This window comes from Bubalus bubalis, chromosome 9, assembly GCF_019923935.1.
Source record: "Bubalus bubalis isolate 160015118507 breed Murrah chromosome 9, NDDB_SH_1, whole genome shotgun sequence".
Lineage (NCBI taxonomy): Eukaryota > Metazoa > Chordata > Mammalia > Artiodactyla > Bovidae > Bubalus > Bubalus bubalis.
In genome coordinates, this window is record NC_059165.1 from 54,185,080 (window position 1) to 54,200,636 (window position 15,557).

General features: G+C 42.7%; 1 protein-coding gene across 5 annotated transcripts in view; it reads left to right on the forward strand.

Moving 5' to 3' along the window:
- Positions 1-15,557, forward strand: part of PRELID2 (PRELI domain containing 2) — a 79,609-nt gene that overhangs the window by 24,049 nt on the left and 40,003 nt on the right. The gene's annotated exons all lie outside the window — the stretch shown is intronic.

Here is a 15,557-nt window from a genome sequence, read left to right on the forward strand (position 1 = left end):
GTCACGGCTGCTGAGTCTAAAATTAGCCCTTCAAGCTGTGAGTTAGGTAGCAGGTGTGGGTGTGTGATGGGAAACCAGATGTCATTCTGTCCTGTGCATGGCCTGTCGGCTCAATTCAGAGACGGCCCACAGTGAGTCTCCCGTAGACTCTGGCTAAGCCTTGCTCCACGTCTCTCTACATAAATCCAGTTTTGGCCTCCTGCTGATGTCTCTGCAGTTGCGGCATCTTTTGGGGACAGAGCTCCATCGGTCTTTCCGTGTCTGTGTATCACACAACTGGGTATTTCTAATATGCTTTCTTCCTTTGTTAACTTTGTAAGACATTTTCTTCCTGCAGTTTTTATGGAATGGAATTGGCATCCTTTCCAGAGCCTGGAGTGATGTGATATTTTGCATTTATCTCAGTTTTTCCAGAGTTCAGCTTAGTACTGCATGCCTCAGAGATGTCCTCTTATACTTACTCTCTACTTATTCTGTCCCCTCTTCTAATCAGGCTACCTTCCACAGTAAATTACAGACACCCTGACTTACCCAGCCATCACTTATATACGTTTGTTATATGCCAGACACTGTTTTAAGTGCTTGATGTATGTATGTATTTATGAATTTATATATGTAAATTCACTTAATCCTCAGAGAAACTCCATGAGGTTAGAACTGTTCTTATCCCCCTTTACAGCCTGAGGCTTAGAGAAGTTAAGTAACTTATACTAGCTAATATGACCAGTAAGTGTCAGAATCAGCTTCAAATCCAGGCGATTTGGCTCTCGAATTTATGCTGCTGGCAATGACACTACCCTTTCTCTCAGTAAGGAGCTCTGTTATCTCGTAACCAGGTGGGCTGCAGTTTCGTAGTTGTTGTTCTTTGGGCTCCACCTTTCCCTGTATATCTAATTTTTTTCCAAGTTGGGTTAGCTCTTAGCTGTCAGGAGCAACTAGAGTAGCACACTTATTTGTCCTCTTTTTTTTTTTTTTTTTGTGGGTGCTTCTGACTCATGTCTTAATTTGTTTTTATTTTTAAAAATTTATTTTATTATTATTATTTTTTTACTTTACAATATTGTATTGGTTCTGCCATACATCAACATGAATCCTCCACGGGCGTACATTTGTCCTCATTTAAGTGAGGGAAAGAGACCTGTGAGCGCAAGAGTACCCATCCCAACCGTGGGGAAAATGGCCTTTCTCTGAGTCTCTGAGTCAGCCTCGATCACCCGCTCCTTCCTGGACCAATAAGAGTGGTCAGAGGCTGATACGGGCTGACTGGCCCTCACCAGTCAGCATCTGCCCCTGGAGCTGCAGTGTGGGTGTTGGGGAGGGGGTGTCCTCTTCCCTCTGAAACACATGAGCTGCATAGAAGATGGAGGGGTGCCTGCACACACACCACTGGAGTGTAGTAAGAAAGACCACTGCACACCTTTTTTCCTCTTCACATTTCCTCTTCAACATGGTACCCATTGTCTCCGTTATGCTTTGGGAAGTGATGGAAACTTGCTTCAGTAAGTGAATACAGAGGTAGCTCTGTACCAGTCATCAGGCCTCCCAAGAGACAGGAACCAGGAGCTGGAAAGCAAGCCCTAAGGCACCCTCACAGCCTCTCGTCTTTCCATACCTGGCTCCTTTGTTCGTACCATAGCTCTGCTTCATTGCACAACCAGCCTAGCTCCTCCAGGCCTGTGCAGGGTCTTTCCTGTCCTGTGTCACAGTAAATGACTAGATTCTGGGGTTAGAAACAACCTTGGAAACAAAATATATGTCCTTGCAAAATGTACTTCACTGCTCTAAGCCTCAGTTTCTTCATCTGTATGTTGGGGATAATATCCTTATCTCAGAGGGCTGCTGTGAGGATCAAATGAGATTATACACACAGACAGCTTAGAGCAGTGCTTGCCTATGAAAGTGAAGTGAAAGTGAAGTGTTACTTGCTAAGTCATGTCTGACTCTTTGTGACCCCATGGACTGTAGTCCTCTGGGCTCCTCTGTCCGAGAGATTTTCCAGACAAGAATACTAGAGTGGGTCTTCGTTCTGGCATGAGGACTCCAGAGCACATGCTCAGTAGCCCCACAGCATGTGGGATCTTAGTTCTCTGATCAGGCATGGAACCTGCATCCCCTACATTGAAGGCAGATTCTTTACCACTGGACCACCAGGAAAGTTCCTCCCGGGCAATAATCCTGGAGTGGGTTACCATTTCCTCCTCCAGGGGATCTTCCTGAGCCAGGGATTCAACGTGTGTCTCCTGCATTGCAAGCTGATTCTTTACCCTCTGAGACACCAGGGAAACCCGTGCCTGCCAATAATGGTCAATAAATATTAGTGCTCAACATCATGACTTTTATTGCTGCTATTATCCTCATCTTCTTAAAAATTCATGTATCTTTTGATTCTAATCCTGAGCGTGTACTGTTTTAATGTTGAAACATTATGGTTGTTTCCCATTATGTTTCGGGGAAGTATTTCATGTTGTGATTTTACATTCTGCAGGCTCACCATCTCTGGGGCTATAAGTCCCTCAATTCGAGAGTCATGGGAGTAGGAACCCTTCTCTTTTAGCTCCAGCGTGAGATTGAAGCACTGAAGAGCATAACATGCAGGGGTCAGTGCAGGCGTTTGTACATGTGTGTGCATGCTCTGTCACTTCACTCATGTCCAACTCTTTGGGATCCTGTGGATGGCAGCCCGCCAGGTTCCTCTGTCCGTGGGATTCTCCAGGCAAGAATACTGGAGTAAGTTGCCATGCCCTCCTCCAGGGGATCTTCCTGAGCCAGGGATCAAACCTGTGTCTTCTGCGTCGCCTGCATTGCGGGCAGATTCTTTATCCACTGAGCCACCTGAGAAGCCCATAGGCGTTTGACTCCGACTGAATTGCCCTGGATTTTGGGTTCTCTTCTTGGCTTATGCTGTGACCCCACCTGCTGTAGATCCAAGGCTGCATGGTGCTCTAAGGAACTGCCTGGATTTTCAAAGTCAGAGATGCTGGGGGCAATGCACTGCACAGCTTGTGACACTTGGGCCACATCAGAGAATAGAAAAATGAATCCACCCAAGATAAAAAAATTAAAAGTCAACTTTTGTGGGAATGTACTTTATTATATAGAGTAGGATACAGCCATTTACTGGCTTCCCAGGTGGCACTAGTGGTAAAGAACCCACCTGCCAATGTAGGAGACATGAGAGACGTGAGTTTGACCCCTGGGTTGGGACGATCCCATGGAGGAGGGCGTGGCTGCCCACTCTAGTATTCTTACCTGGAGAATGCCATGGACAGAGGATCCTGGTGGACTATATAGTCCATGGGGTTGCAAAAGAGTTGGACATGACTGAAGTGACCTAGCAAGCAGGCACGGGCATTTATTTACTCTTGGAAGTGGAGAATGGAGTGTTTTGTTTTAGATTTTTTTTAACTTAAAATTTTATTGGCGTATAATTGCTTTGCAGTGTGGTATAGTTTCTGCTGTACAGGAAAGTGAATCAGCTGTACATACACATTTATCGCTCTGTTTTGTATTTCCGTCCCTTTTAGAAGACCACAGAGCACTGAGTAGCATTCCCTGTGCTATACAGTAGGTTCTCATTAGTTAGCTGCTTTATACATGGTAGTGTATCTGATTCACTCCCAATTCACCCCACCTCTTCTTTCACCTCCTTGGTGTCCATACTGTACCATTTTTCTAGATTCCACATATATGCGTTAATATACAGTATTTGGTTTTCTCTTTCTGACTTACTTCACTCTATGATTTTTCAGAATGAAAAGTCATGGTTTCTGCCCTCCGAAACCTTCCATTCCAGGATAAACTTATTAATTTCTTGCTAATTTGTGTTTGCTTCTAGACTTTAAAATGTACTTCTGTCAGTTTCTGGTTCTTACTAGTAACAGATTTTTATTGTACCATGTAGAAATGTAATTGATATGCAGAAGATTTGGTTTTAATAACATTTACTTTATCCAAGTAGTGTAATTCTAAAAGAATCATCTTGTAAAACTATTTTCTTGGGCTTTGCCCTTTCAGCATAACGGTGTGTGTTGGGTGGTAAATAAAAAGTTCCTGTTATCGTGAAGCAGAATTTAAGTTTTATCGCTGTCAGTGGAGACTCATGCCATTTGTGATAGTATAGAGCTGGGTTTCTTTTGCTTTTGAGTGACAAGATCATAATCCCATACTCAGCATCAAGCATCGTGATGGCCCATGTCTTCACCTGTCCATGTCTAAGAACTTTGGCTTGTCCACTGATGCTTGCAAACCTTATTTCTGAGATACGGAGATTTCAGCCTAGTAGCATGTGAGTTAATAACATTGGTTATGTTGACTCGCCATTTATAAAATATCCAAAATGTCTCTCCTGGAATATAGTAAAAGAAACAAAAAAGCCCAAATCAAAACTTTAAACACAGATTAAATGACTGAGATGAGTAGCTGTTCTTAGTTCAATAAGTTTTTGTTACTATTGAAATTACTCTTCATGCTGTTAAATAAGGCATATAACATTTTTACTTTTTAAGTTTCTGGATTAAAACATCCCAAGTCTCAAGTATTCATTTGGTGATTGACAAATAGTATAATTAATTTGCATGTTTCTAGGGACTAATTGTTGGGCATTTCTTGTTGTGTATCTATTTTTTCCCTATTCTGATGTATTTTTTCCCCCAGGAGAAAATTTGACAGGTAACTTCCTTGTGTTTGTTTGACAGTGGCCTTTTTAGTTGACCTCCAAGCTTGTTTTCACTGAAATATATTAAAATATTCTGATTTTGTCAACTTTACTTAGGAATTATTTCTAAGCCTTGATGGTGATGATAAAGGGCTTGAGGGTATTGTTATCTAATAAACAATAAAACAAAAAAACCCACTGTATTCATGCCCCCAAACAAGATGCCTCTGATTCTATTGACCTTAATTTCGCATGTATCAGTGAGCGATGAGACAGTTAGCAGAATGAGCTGCTAGTTATTGAACATGAAAAACCAAGGCCTTTTCTGTAAATATAGTATCTGGGCAGGAGCCTTATTTTTCACTCAGTAAGAATCCCCTGCAATAGATATAATTGTTATCCATATAATCAGGGTCTTCTCTGCTTTCCCATCCTGCTGAACCCCCACCTCTGGCACAGTGCAGGGCTCACAGAGACGGCTCTGTGGCCATTTGTTGAATGAATGCCAGATAATCCTTCTTTCTTATGAGCTGAAAAGGGGACATAAGGAGGAGTAAAAAGGGCGCTGGCAGGAGGGATACGTGCAGATCAGGGAAGCCCGAAAGGGTTTGTTGGGAAATTCGTTGTAGAGGGAATCTTGAACCCGGTAATACAGAGTACTTCTCTTCCACTTTTTCCTGCTCAGTCATTACTTGCTGTTGGACTCCGGAAAGAGGGCTCAAGCTGTCCTGAGCTCCCTCACAAGAGTGAGTCAAAGTCGCTCAGTCGTGTCCGACTCTTTGCGACCCCATGGACTATACAGTCCATAGAATTCTCCAGGCCAGAATACTGGAGTGGGTAGCCTTTCCCTTCTCCAGGGGATCTTCCCAACCCAAGGATCAAACCCAGGTCTCCTGCATTGAAGGTGCTTCTTTACCAGCTGAGCCACCAGGGATGCCCTCACAAGAGTTTTGTGGAGATTTAATAAGATAATAAATGGGAATGCTCTACACTTGGAGAGTATAAAGCACTAGATAATGTAGGTTGTAATGGTGAATAAATGCTGTTTTCAGAGTGGTGTGGTGCCTTAAAGGTACTAACTTTGACAAGTGCAGTAAGCTGTTTTATTGAAAATGGAAGTGATGACTGAACTGGAACAATGGTGTTTAGCCAGGAGAGCATTCTGTGCCATTTACAAGTAAGGGCTTTTGAAATATCTTAGTGAATGTCTATTGATTATTTTTCCTCCCCTCCTCCTTTGCCCTTTGGTTTTGTGTTGTATATTAGTGCAGCATTGAGGGGTGTTTAAACATGTGGATTTGTTGCTGTGATTCTTGTTTTGTTGGCCTGGACTGGCTCCTGGGAATTAATATATTTAACATTTTCCAGGTAAGTCTGTGGAGCTTCTAGATTTAAGAACCCGTAATAACTCATCAGTGTCCTGTGGTTCCAGTGGAAAGCAGACATACAGCTGGCACTCCTTTTGCAACTCTGTTTTCTGCATAGTTCCTGTTAATCTTATAAAGCAGGGCCAGTTGATTATCTGGCTCTCCAGCAGACAGTAAACACTTTTTGGCAGAAACACCCTGTTGAAAAGTTTAGTGAAATTTGAATGAACTCCTCTGGAATCTTTTATGGAACAGAGATGCCGGTTTAATTTCCTTCCTCCTCCCTCCCTCCCTCTCCCTTCCTTCATCTCTTTCTCTTCTTTTTATCTTTATCCCTTTCCTTCCTTTCCCTTCCTTTCTCTTCCTCCATTCTTCTCTAGTAAATAAAAAGTTTGGGTGTTAAAAATTACAGTGTTTCATTAATATCAACCAAGAATTGATGCCATGCGGAACAACCTAAAGGCCTTTTGGGGCTGTGGCCAGGAACCTGCTGACAGTCCACCTGGTAGACTTTAGGGGTCAGCAGTTTGTTCTTTTCCCATTACTCTGGAGCATTCTGTGGTAGGAGAATACTGCAGTTGCTATAATTCATTTACTTATTCTGCAGAACAAATCATTTTTACAGACATGTAACATGCTGTACGTGGTATTCTGACTTTTACATTAATTTAACATTACCTTTGGGACTGTCTTTCCTTATTAAATGTGTCACTTTAAAATGATTTTTTAAAATGGCTGTTCAGTTTGTTTATTGGATAAACTTATTCTAATGTGCTTAATTATTGGGAATTGCATTATTTGCTCTTATAGATAGTCATGTGATGAGAATCTTTGTAGGCTGGTCTATACCCTCATCTAAGATTTTTTTTGCTCAAAGCCCATTGTTAGAGGTAGATACTATGGGTCCAAAGGTTTACGTATGTTTGAGGGTTTTATTAGGTATTGCTAAACTAAAGTATGTATGCCTAAGCATCTCAGAAAACTTCCAGGGGACTTGGCAGGGCTGTACAGACCAACATTTGAAATGGGATCAGGAACAGCTACATAATTTGCAGGAGCCAGTGCAAAATGAAAAGGCAGAGTCCCCTGTTAAAAAAGAGTTAGGAACTTTGAAACAGTGACTGGCGCATTCAGCTAAATGTGTAGCCCTTCTGATGGTGGAGGACTGTGCCACCCTGTAGAGCACACATCCTTGAAGCCAGCCTGAATGGGATGCACGCAATGGTGGGCCCAGTATGCCAAGACAAGCCTCCAGTTAGACCAGTCCACAAACTTGTATATTGTCAAGCTTTGCCTATCACTCAGGATGCCAGTGAACTTGCACTGAATAGGCACCTTCCTAGGTCACACGGTTATGGGAAGGGATGTGGGAACAGATGTTAACTGTGTGGATTCAAAAAGTGGCCATGTGTTTACTTTTGTGTGACCTTAGCCAGTTCGCCTCTCTAAGCCTCAGTGTTTTCGTCTGTAAAATGGGGTTAATATTATCTATGTCCTAAGATAGATGGTGAGAATTGAAAGACGTGTATCGAAGCACTGTATTAATACAGTGCTTCTCCATAGCAGGCTATTAATAAGACAGATTGTGGAAATTTGCTGTATTTTAAGAGGCTGAGCCACCCTGCCCTGTAATATATACCTGCTCCTGCTCCTGAGATCCACTGTTACTTACTCCCTGCTGCTGATCATGGCTAATCACTTAGATAGCAACCCATTGGTTCCTAGAACAGGTTAAAAGAGAGCAGCTCAGGGGGAAGGACTTTAGGAGTGGAGGTTATAGAGACCAGCAGACTGTTTGGTCTCTGTGACTGCTGGGCTGGCATTTGATATGCGATAGCAGCATGGGAGGGCTTCCGTGTGGCTCAGTGGTAAAGAATCTGACTGTAATGCAGAAGACCCAGGTTGATCCCTGAGTTGAGAAGATCCCCTGGAGGAGGGCATGGTGATCCACTCCAGCATTCTTGCCGGGAGAATTCCACAGACAGAGGAGCCTGGTGGGCTACAGTCCATAGTGTCACACAGAGTTGGACACGAATGAAGTGACTCAGCAGCAGCAGCAGCATGGGAGGAAAGGCTCGAAAGATGGAGGGTCTGGAGCTCTGAGCTCCAGAATGCCAGCCCGGGGAGGGAGGGACTCCCTGCCAGGTGGTTTATGAGGATTGAGTGCCACCTAGATGCTGATGGACTGGAAATACTTTGGAGTTTACTGGAGCTGGGTTTCTTCTGTGGGCATTTACTTTCTAGGACACTGTGCCCCTCTTTCTGCAAATGTGGTAGCAGTTTAATAGCATTATTACTACCAGTGTTAGTGTGATTAACTAACTTGTATTGAATGTTTACCATATTACCTTGAGTATTACCTTACATATTTCTTATTCACCTTTGGAACAATCTTTGAGTAGATATGATTAACCCCATTTTATAGAGGAGACGGGGCTTCAGGAACTTACCTATGTGGATGAGTCCCATTCTGTGTTAGAGAGCAGATATGAGTCCAAGCCATCCGACTGCAGGGGCCACAGGCCTCATCTATGTCCTGTATAAATATATATAAATATACATGTATGTATATATTTAATACACACAAAAATATAAAATACAAGCAATGTGTATAAAATTATGTGGGTTTGTGGTAAGGTTAAAAACTGCTTAGTGCTTATTGAGAACCCTGTAAGTTGAATTGGGGCCCTGAGGAAGCACGGTTTTGTTGGTGGATTTGGTAAGGCTTTGGGGGGACCATGTGTCCTGGTGTGGTGGAGTGCAGGACAGTCTCTGCAGCAATGTCAGGCCCAGGGGGTTAGGAGGGCATGGACAGGCAATCCGACCCTCAGACTCTGCTTGTCCTTTGGGCCACCCCTCTGTGTTGGTTACAGAATGTCAAAAACATCTCAGTTAGAACTGAGATGTCATCTCAAGCGTATCCATGGAACCTTTTTTTTTTCTCATCAAAGACACTTCAAAATTAAATTCCTATTGTGAAAACAATTAGGCCAGATTTGCCATACCCAGCCAGTCAGTAACTCAGGGACAGGATCTCATTATGAGCTTTTGCTTTCCTGGAAAAAGCCATTTTATGGATTCCTTGCTGGTGGCTGCACACCCTGGGGATTAATTCCTGATCCATATTTCCTCTGAACTATTTCATTTTCTCCAGTTCAGAAGGAACCACATTTTTACATGAGCCAACCTCGGAGACTGATGGTATAAACTGTCATTCACTGTCACAGAGGAGTTCCAGCCTTTGAGCTGTGTGCTCTCTGTCATGATTCCAGTGTGTTCTGTGTAGAATTCTGTTTGCCTGTGGACAAAGCGATAGATGGGATTCAGGTTCTTGTGTGCTCAGTTTCTTAAGTTGTGTTTGAGTCTTTATGACCCCATGGACAGTAGCCCATCTGAGTCCTCTGTCCATGGAATGCTCCAGGCAAGAATACTGGAGTGGGTTGCCATTTCCTTCTCTAGTGTGTCTTCCAGACCCAGGGATCCAACCGCGTTGCCTATGTTAGCAGGTGGCTTCTTTACCACTTAGTTATAGGTGGCAACCCACTCCAGTACTCTTGCTGAGAAAATCCCAGGGATGGCGGAGTCTGGTGGGCTGCCGTCTATGGGGTCGCACAGAGTTGGATGCGACTGAAGCGACTTAGCATAGCATATGTTTGTCCTATGAATGAGTGAGCCTCCTTTTTAAACAAGGTTCCAGATATTGGGCTAGCTTATCTCTTGGAGAAGGCAGTGGCACCCCACTCCAGTACTCTTGCCTGGAAAATCCCATGGGTAGAAGGGCCTGGTAGGCTGCAGTCCATGGGGTCGCTAAGAGTCGGACATGACTAAGCGACTTCACTTTCACTTTCACTTTCATGCATTGGAGAAGGAAATGGCAACCCACTCCAGTGTTCTTGCCTGAAGAATCCCAGGGACGGGGGAGCCTGGTGGGCTGCCGTCTATGGGGTCGCACAGAGTCGGACACGACTGAAACGACCTAGCAGCAGCAATAACAGCAGCTTATCTCTCAGTCAGGTAAAGGCTGCCTTCTACTGACAACTACGAGTGAGCTCCTGAGACATTTGGTTCAATCTCCCTGACCAAAGTATTGAGATGTACTATAAATTTCTCCTTCTTTTGCTTCTTCCCTACTTCTTCCTTACCCTCCCTCCTCCTCTCCATTCTTCTCTTCCTAATGCATTATTGATTTCCTACCATGTGCTAGTCATTGCAATTGGAAATGATACAGTAAAGAAAAATATATATATAGATATTGGGTTGGCCAAAAAGTTCATTTGGATTTTGCCATATCATCATGCAGAAAACCCTGAATGGACTTTTTGACCAACCCAGTCCGACCATTTAGAAAACTGTAGCATTTTTTTTTTTTAAAGTTGAAACTGTACATGTCCAGTGACCCAGATATTTGACCACTAGGCAGATAGATGGGAAAACAATGGAAATAATGACATACTTTATTTTCTTGGGCTCCAAAATCACTGTGGACAGTGATTGCAGCCATGAAATTAAAAGACACTTATTCCTTGGAAGAAAAGCTATGACAAACCTAGACAACATATTAAAAAGCAGAGAAATAACTTTGCTGACAAAGATCCATATAGTCAAAACTATGGTTTTTATAGTAGTCATGTATGGATGTGAGATTTGGATCATAAAGAAGGCTGAGTACCGGAGAATTGATGCTTTCCAACTGTGGTGTTGAAGGAGACTCCTGACAGTTCATTGGACTGCAAGGAGATCAAACCAGTCAATCCTCAACAAAATCAGACCCTGCCCTGGGCTGCCCAGGTTTCCAGGTGGTCGGCCTTGAGCTGCTCTAGTTTGTTCAGCTTGGCCTCCAGCCGCTCCCGGAGGGCTGCCCACAGCTGGCGCAGATGTTTCATGGGAAAGGGGTTCATGTTGTTGAAGGCAATGTGCATCAGCTTCCTGTGGGGAGAGTGGAGTCAGAGTCAGCAGGTGTCCTGGAAGGACTGATTGGAAGGACTGATACTGAGGCTGAAGCTCCAATATTTTGGCCATCTGACGTGAGGAGCCAACTCATTGGAAAGGACCCTGATGCTGAGAAAGTTTGAAGGCAGGAGGAGAAAGGAACGACCAAGGCTGAGATGGTTGGATGGCATCACTGGCTCAATGTACATCAGTTTGAGTAAACTCCAGGAGATGGTGAAGGACAGGGAGGCCTGGCATGTTGTAGTCCATGGAGTCACAAAGTGTCAGACATGACTGAGCGACTGAACAACAACAGCAAAGACACTCTATAGACACTTGTGTACATATGTAACTGGATATGTTATAAATGTTTCCTTTACAAAACTCCAAACTGAGTCCATATTATGTCCATCTTCGGGAGAGTGCATAGATAATCTGGAGTGTTTTCAAACAATAGAACAGTATACAGCAGTGAAAACTAACAACAGCTTCATGTAACAGTGTGGGTGCATCTCCACTAAGCAAGATTTATTCTCTGTGCCTTGGTGAACAGAGACAAGGTCAGGATGTGCTTAGGAAGCTGACGGGGCAGTGTGAATTATGGGGAGCCCATACTGGAGGCAGGAACCCCATCAGGAGGCCGTTGTGGTCCTGAAGAGACAGTGCTGTGCTAAACCCAGACAGTAGCAGCAGCAAGAGAGAGAATGGCGTGCACTGTTGAGGGACTTGAGAGGTAAAATAAACACAATCTGGGGACTGAGTGAATGTTTGGATGGATTAGAAAAAAGAGCCATGTAACCTGTTGCTGAGATTTCTAATCTCATAGCCTGGGACGATGGTTGTCTCCTTCACTGAGATAGGGGCAGGGCTAGGGTTTTGAGCCCGTATATATGTGTCTGCATGATGCCAGGCTGTGACCTCAGGCAAGTTATTTAACTTCTACCACCGTTTCCTCATGTGTAAAAGAAAGAAAACATATTAAGAGTGACAACCTTAGAAGATAATACTGTGTCTGATATATAATACACAGTTTCACTGTACAGTTTTTTGAAGAGTGCACGTGACCATGAGTATATAACATCGTGAATGGATGCAGTCATTCCTTTAGGCTGAATAGAGACAGGCGTAGGAAAACTTGAATCATCTTTATATCTCTTGAGTCAAACATCAGTTGCTTAAAGCTTGGGGTCAAGGAGAAAGTCATAGGACAAAAAGCACAAAGAACTGGAGTTATGTAGTATGGGAAAAGGAAAGCCGAGAGGTGACTTAATGAGACTTTAAATGAAGGAGTTAAGTCAGAAGTTAGCATGTCCCTATGCTGAAAATGGTTCATGGTTGCGCAGAGCCTGTTAAAGATGACTGTTTATATGAAAATGATGCTTAAGGATTTATTAGTAATATTTTTAGTGATTGCCGAGTAATACATCTTTATTACAGAAAATTAGTAAAAAGAACAAAGTAAATACATAGCACCGATAATTCTAATGCCCAGAGAGTCTGTTCATATTTTAACTCTGTCCACTTGTCTATCTGTTCATATACTCATCCATCCATCTTGCCTTTCTCTCTCTTTCTTTTTTTTTTAAAGAACTGAAATTAAACTATAAGTTGTTGTGTAAGCTACTGTGTTTTGTGCTGGAACTTAAATGGAGGCTTACCTGGCATGAGGGATTTAGATTAGCTATGTGTATTAAGAAGAAAATATCTGATATGCTTTGTCAATGAGTTATTGAGAGAAAATACAGCAGTTCCTTCTATGAAAGTCTTAAAATATAATAGGATAAACTCTCATCTCACTGATGGCAAGGTCATGACCCTGCTTTACTGCCCTGTTATTCTCTGATATGTGGGTAAGCCTGAGAGTGCTTTTCTGAGCATTTACTTCTCCCAAAAATGGTGGAAAGAAATATTGGTTAGAATATGATGTAAGTGAGACTTATATTAATCCCTCACCTACATTTTCCTTGCAGACTGAAGAGTACATTTCTCCCTAGAGTGTAGGACTGCTCAACTTTTCATTTTTAAATATTAAAATCACTAAAATTCTACTCTGACTTAATCTGGAACAAAGACAGGAAAGATTAATGTCACTAGGATATAGTTTTACATGGGCAAATCATTTTAAATAGGCTTAGATCTAAGAGGTGGAAGCTACTTTGCCTAGAATATTTGTGAGATTGGCTAGGATAACTGTGTATGTATGTGAAAGAGAGGAGGAGGGAGAGATGGAGGGAGGGAGGGAGCGAGAGAGAGAGAAGTGTTCTGAAGGTTTCCTTTTAGTCTGCATCGTCTAAATGTGGAGGCTACCGCTATTAGAGATTTAGATAGATCTAATTAAGGGTTATCCTGCTGCTGTTGCTGCTGCTGATGCTGCTGCTAAGTCGCTTCAGTCGTGTCCGACTCTGTGCAGCCCCATAGATGGCAGCCCACCAGGCTCCCCTGTCCCTTGGATTCTACAGGCAAGAACACTGGAGTGGGTTGCCATTTCCTTCTCCAATGCATGAAAGTGAAAATTGAAAGTGAAGATGCTCAGTCGTATCCGACTCTTAGCGACCCCATGGACTGCAGCCTACCAGGCTCCTCCGTCCATGGGATTTTCCAGGCAAGAGTACTGGAGTGGGTTGCCATTGCCTTCTCCGAAATTAAGGGTTATACTAACTATTTTTACCCAAATCACAGCTTTTTGATTTCATGATTTTCTTAATATGTTTCTTAGTGAATGTGTTCATATATACATATACACACACTCCCAAGTACACCTATGGGAGATGCGGCTCCCATTTCCTTTTCTTAGAGATATAAGAAAGTAGGGGCAATACTTTTTTAATATTTATTTTTGTTTATTTATTTGACTGCCTGGTCTTAGTGTGACACACGAGATCTTTGAGCACAGAATGTTAGCTGCTGGACCTCCAGGGAAGTCCCTCACCTCCTTTTCTAATCAAAGATTAAAGAAGTCATTCCAGGCTTCTTTCCTATTTCTGTCTGTCTCTCGTTAGGAATGGTGGCTGCCTAACATTTAATAAGTTCTTTACTATGTGTCAGGAGCTGTTCATGTTCCTGTTGTATGTATGTGTTTATTTATTTCTGGCACTGGTTGTAAAAGTAAGATGCTATAATTATTTCTAATTTATATGGGGAGGAAACTGACTTAAGAGAATCTAAGTAATCTACTCAAGCTGATAATTGTCTCAGACTTAATTTTAACAAAATATTTTGTAGCATGGGATGAGGATATATGTATATATTTACTTCAGTCAGTTCAGTCGCTCAGTTGTGTCCGACTCTTTGTGACCCCGTGAATTGCAGCACGCCAGGCCTCCCCTGTCCATCACCAACTCCTGGAGTTTACTCAAACTCACGTCCATTGAGTCGGTGATGCCATCCAACCATCTCATCCTCTGTCATCCCTTTCTCCTCCCACCTTCAATCTTTCCCAGCGCATCAGGGTCTTTTCCAATGAGTCAGTTCTTTGCATCATGTGGCCAAAGTATTGAAGTTTCATCTTCAGCATCAGTCATTCCAATGAATATTTAGGACTGATTTCCTTTAGGATGGACTGGTTGGATCTCCTTGCAGTCCAAGGGACTCTAAAGAGTCTTCTTCAACACCACAATTCAAAAGCATCAATTCTTCAGAGCTCAGCTTTCTTTATGGTCCAACTCTCACCATCCATACATGACTACTGGAAAAACCATAGCCTTGACTAGACAGACCTTTGTTGGCAAAGTAATCTCTCTTCTTTTTAATATGCTGTCTAGGTTGGTCATAACTTTTCTCCCAAGGAGCAAGTGTCTTTTAATTTCATGGCTGCAGTCACCATCTACAGTGATTTTGGAGCCCCCCAAAATAAAGTCTGTCACTGTTTCCATTGTTTCCCCATCTATTTGCCATGAAGTGATGGGACTGGATGCCATGATCTTAGTTTTCTGAATGTTGAGTTCTAAGCCAACTTTTTCACCCTCTTCTTTCACTTTCATCAAGGGTCTCTTTAGTTCTTCTTTGCTTTCTGCCATAAGAGTGGTGTCATTTGCATATCTGAGGTTATTGATATTTCTCCTGGCAATCTTGATTCCAGCTTGTGCTTCATCCAGCTCAGCATTTTGCATGATGTACTCTGCATATAAGTTAAATAAACAGGGTGACAATATACAGCCTTGATGTATTCCTTTCCCAATTTGGAACCAGTCTGTTTTTTCCATGTCCAGTTTTAACTGTTGCTTCTTGACCTGCATACAGATTTCTCAGGAGGCAGGTCAGGTGGTCTGGTACTCCCATCTCTTTCAGAATTTTCCACAGTTTGTAGTGATCCACACAGTCAAAGGCTTTGGCATAGTCAATAAAGCAGAGGTAGATGTTTTTCTGAAACTCTGTTGCTTTTTCCATGATCCAGTGGATGTTGACAATTTGATCTCTGGTTCCTCTGCCTTTTCTAAATCCAGATTGAACATCTGGAAGTTCACAGTTCACGTACTGTTGAAGCCTGGCTTGGAGAGTTTTAGCATTACTTTGTTAGTGTGTTAGGTGAGTCCAATTGTGTGGTAGTTTGAGCATTCTTTGGCATTGCCTTTCTTTGGGATTTGAATGAAAACTGACCTTTTCCAGTC